Source organism: Schistocerca americana, unplaced genomic scaffold (genome assembly GCF_021461395.2).
Source record: "Schistocerca americana isolate TAMUIC-IGC-003095 unplaced genomic scaffold, iqSchAmer2.1 HiC_scaffold_124, whole genome shotgun sequence".
NCBI lineage: Eukaryota > Metazoa > Arthropoda > Insecta > Orthoptera > Acrididae > Schistocerca > Schistocerca americana.
Genome location: NW_025725308.1, coordinates 217501 through 222500, shown reverse-complemented (window position 1 = coordinate 222500; position 5000 = coordinate 217501). Strand labels below are relative to the sequence as shown.

Genomic DNA, 5000 nt, shown 5'->3' with positions numbered 1-5000 from the left:
TACTCATTCCGATTACGGGGCCTCGGATGAGTCCCGTATCGTTATTTTTCGTCACTACCTCCCCGTGCCGGGAGTGGGTAATTTGCGCGCCTGCTGCCTTCCTTGGATGTGGTAGCCGTTTCTCAGGCTCCCTCTCCGGAATCGAACCCTGATTCCCCGTTACCCGTTACAACCATGGTAGGCGCAGAACCTACCATCGACAGTTGATAAGGCAGACATTTGAAAGATGCGTCGCCGGTACGAGGACCGTGCGATCAGCCCAAAGTTATTCAGAGTCACCAAGGCAAACGGACCGGACGAGCCGACCGATTGGTTTTGATCTAATAAAAGCGTCCCTTCCATCTCTGGTCGGGACTCTGTTTGCATGTATTAGCTCTAGAATTACCACAGTTATCCAAGTAACGTGGGTACGATCTAAGGAACCATAACTGATTTAATGAGCCATTCGCGGTTTCACCTTAATGCGGCTTGTACTGAGACATGCATGGCTTAATCTTTGAGACAAGCATATGACTACTGGCAGGATCAACCAGGGAGCTGCGTCAACTAGAGCTGAGCAGCCGGCCGCCCGGGAGTGTGTCCCGGGGGCCCGCGCGAACACGCAAGCGTCCGCTCAATTATTCTGCAAACAGGAGGAGGCTGAGCTCCCCTGCACGATACACCTCGAAACCCTCTCAGGTCCCGGCGGCGCGCAGCGCCGTCCTAAGTACTTGGTCGGGTTCGAGAGAGGCGCAATCGCCCGGAGTTTGGCGAGTAGACGCTTTAGGTGCGACCACCCGTGCTCCCAACTGAGCTTGCCGCTGCCGACAGAGGCCCGGGAGCGTGCTGTCGTGGCATTGCCGGCGGGAGACAACACGCGCCACCTACGGTGGCCGGCAGCTCCAACGCCAGCGCCACAGAAGGACAAAAGCCCCACTTGGGTGCCGAAGCGAACTCTCCCAGCACAGCGCACGCGCCAACACGTCCGCACAGCTGCGATACAAACCACCTGCGAGAACCGCAGAGGCGACCGAGCAGCAGACGGCGTCGCGGCGCCGAGCGCCGGGCGGCGGCGCATCCTCAGCGCACACAGTCCTCAATCGGACCAGCACACTGCAGATGTCCACCGCGCTTCGCACCGGGCCCGCGAGGACCTACTTTGGCCGCACGGCGCCGCGTGCAGGGTGCGCCGGCGCGCAGCTGCGCCGCCTGCCGCCTCCGTCGGCCGGCGCGCCTGCCACTGGCCGCCCCCACCAGCCGGCTGTAGCGCGTGCGCCCACGCACCGCGCGGCCAGCACGCCGGGAGGCCCCCCCTCACCGGCCGGGGACGGTCCCACCCAGCCACCGCCGCGTATCGCTTCACACCCACATGCCATTCACGTTCGTGGGCATGGTGGGTATCGCTGAAACAACCGGTTGGTAGCTCAACCGATCGTCGCCATCACTGATTCACCTCTAGCGAGAACAACCGCACCACAACGGTTTACCAGTTGTTCATTTGCGTAACGTCACCAGCAAACGTAGACGTCCATCGCCATTTGCAAATTCAACGATTGTTGCATGCCTGTGTCAGGTGTCACGACACACTATGTCTGCCCACATACACGCAACAACATGTGCACGCTTCGCGAACACGTGGAAGGTGGCCCCCGTACGTATGCGATGTCCATTGCGCGAACGACTGTCAACCGGCCTCTGTCGCATGTCGCAGATGTGGAACGCAGTGCACCATGCTGTCACGGTGTGTGAGAAGAGACGACTACGTCTGACAACACGCGCCACTACATCAACAGACGGCTCATGCTGATCGCCATCCAGGGCATACCACACTGCAATCCGGCTCTTATAGGGAGACGACACATAGCTGAGTGCACAACAGTTGGACCGCATGGTTCGCCGTTGTTGGCGCAGTCGTTGTACGGTCACATGTACCACGATGTATCATTCAGTACATGAGGACCAATGTGCAGTACAGTGTGTGATTTGGACGTACAACATCAGCGGACAGTTGACACAGGCCGTACCACAGCGTAGGCTAAGTGCTTCGCCATGCGAATGCCAATGAACAACTGCGAAGGGCATTGAGCATGTACGTCCTGCTGCCATCCACATTACAGTGTATCGCTGCAAGGTGTTTAACATGAAGCGATACACTGGGGACCAGGCAGTGCGAGTAGCAAACTATATTGCGGGGGTTGCAGTTAGGCAACACTACACTAATTTAACGCGTCGTATGACAATTACAGAGCGGGTTAAGGCCCAACGTGTGTTGGGTTAAGGCCCAACGTGTGTTGGGTTAAGGCCCAACGTGTGTTGGGTTAAGGCCCAACGTGTGTTGGGTTAAGGCCCAACGTGTGTTGGGTTAAGGCCCAACGTGTGTTGGGTTAAGGCCCAACGTGTGTTGGGTTAAGGCCCAACGTGTGTTGGGTTAAGGCCCAACGTGTGTTGGGTTAAGGCCCAACGTGTGTTGGGTTAAGGCCCAACGTGTGTTGGGTTAAGGCCCAACGTGTGTTGGGTTAAGGCCCAACGTGTGTTGGGTTAAGGCCCAACGTGTGTTGGGTTAAGGCCCAACGTGGGTTGGGTTAAGGCGCAACGTGGGTTGGGTTAAGGCCCAACGTGGGTTGGGTTAAGGCGCAACGTGGGTTGGGTTAAGGCGCAACGTGGGTTGGGTTAAGGCGCAACGTGGGTTTGGTTGAGGCGCAACGTGGGTTAGGTTAAGGCGCAACGTAGGTTAGGTTAAGGCGCAATATAGGTTAGGTTAAGGCGCAATATAGGTTAGGTTAAGGCGCAATATAGGTTAGGTTAAGGCGCAATATAGGTTAGGTTAAGGCGCAATATAGGTTAGGTTAAGGCGCAATATAGGTTAGGTTAAGGCGCAACGTAGGTTAGGTTAAGGCGCAACATAGGTTAGGTTAAGGCGCAACATAGGTTAGGTTAAGGCGCAACATGGGTTAGGTTAAGGCGCAATATAGGTTAGGTTAAGGCACAATATGGGTTAGGTTAAGGCACAATATGGGTTAGGTTAAGGCACAATATGGGTTAGGTTAAGGCACAATATGGGTTAGGTTAAGGCACAATATGGGTTAGGTTAAGGCACAATATGGGTTAGGTTAAGGCACAATATGGGTTAGGTTAAGGCACAATATGGGTTAGGTTAAGGCACAATATGGGTTAGGTTAAGGCACAATATGGGTTAGGTTAAGGCACAATATGGGTTAGGTTAAGGCACAATATGGGTTAGGTTAAGGCACAATATGGGTTAGGTTAAGGCACAATATGGGTTAGGTTAAGGCACAATATGGGTTAGGTTAAGGCACAATATGGGTTAGGTTAAGGCACAATATGGGTTAGGTTAAGGCACAATATGGGTTAGGTTAAGGCACAATATGGGTTAGGTTAAGGCACAATATGGGTTAGGTTAAGGCACAATATGGGTTAGGTTAAGGCACAATATGGGTTAGGTTAAGGCACAATATGGGTTAGGTTAAGGCACAATATGGGTTAGGTTAAGGCACAATATGGGTTAGGTTAAGGCACAATATGGGTTAGGTTAAGGCACAATATGGGTTAGGTTAAGGCACAATGTGGGTTAGGTTAAGGCACAACGTGGGTTAGGTTAAGGCACAACGTGGGTTAGGTTAAGGCACAACGTGGGTTAGGTTAAGGCACAACGTGGGTTAGGTTAAGGCACAACGTGGGTTAGGTTAAGGCACAACGTGGGTTAGGTTAAGGCACAACGTGGGTTAGGTTAAGGCACAACGTGGGTTAGGTTAAGGCACAACGTGGGTTAGGTTAAGGCACAACGTGGGTTAGGTTAAGGCACAATACGGGTTAGGTTAAGGCACAATACGGGTTAGGTTAAGGCACAATACGGGTTAGGTTAAGGCACAATACGGGTTAGGTTAAGGCACAATACGGGTTAGGTTAAGGCACAATACGGGTTAGGTTAAGGCACAATACGGGTTAGGTTAAGGCACAATACGGGTTAGGTTAAGGCACAATACGGGTTAGGTTAAGGCACAATACGGGTTAGGTTAAGGCACAATACGGGTTAGGTTAAGGCACAATACGGGTTAGGTTAAGGCACAATACGGGTTAGGTTAAGGCACAATACGGGTTAGGTTAAGGCACAATACGGGTTAGGTTAAGGCACAATACGGGTTAGGTTAAGGCACAATACGGGTTAGGTTAAGGCACAATACGGGTTAGGTTAAGGCACAATACGGGTTAGGTTAAGGCACAATACGGGTTAGGTTAAGGCACAATACGGGTTAGGTTAAGGCACAATATGGGTTAGGTTAAGGCACAATATGGGTTAGGTTAAGGCACAATATGGGTTAGGTTAAGGCACAATATGGGTTAGGTTAAGGCACAATATGGGTTAGGTTAAGGCACAATATGGGTTAGGTTAAGGCACAATATGGGTTAGGTTAAGGCACAATATGGGTTAGGTTAAGGCACAATATGGGTTAGGTTAAGGCACAATATGGGTTAGGTTAAGGCACAATATGGGTTAGGTTAAGGCACAACGTGGGTTAGGTTAAGGCACAACGTGGGTTAGGTTAAGGCACAACGTGGGTTAGGTTAAGGCACAACGTGGGTTAGGTTAAGGCACAACGTGGGTTAGGTTAAGGCACAACGTGGGTTAGGTTAAGGCACAACGTGGGTTAGGTTAAGGCACAACGTGGGTTAGGTTAAGGCACAATACGGGTTAGGTTAAGGCACAATACGGGTTAGGTTAAGGCACAATACGGGTTAGGTTAAGGCACAATACGGGTTAGGTTAAGGCACAATACGGGTTAGGTTAAGGCACAATACGGGTTAGGTTAAGGCACAATACGGGTTAGGTTAAGGCACAATACGGGTTAGGTTAAGGCACAATACGGGTTAGGTTAAGGCACAACGTGGGTTAGGTTAAGGCACAACGTGGGTTAGGTTAAGGCACAACGTGGGTTAGGTTAAGGCACAACGTGGGTTAGGTTAAGGCACAACGTGGGTTAGGTTAAGGCACAACGTGGGTT

At 51.9% G+C, this 5000-nt stretch overlaps 1 non-coding gene across 1 annotated transcript in view; it reads right to left on the bottom strand.

Moving 5' to 3' along the window:
• Window positions 1-536, bottom strand: part of LOC124563836 — a 1910-nt gene extending 1374 nt beyond the window's left edge. Inside the window, exon 1 of the ribosomal RNA XR_006970366.1 lies at window positions 1-536. This exon is cut by the window's left edge and continues 1374 nt beyond it. This is a non-coding gene — a ribosomal RNA (small subunit ribosomal RNA).
• Between the last annotated feature and the right edge of the window lie 4464 nt (window positions 537-5000).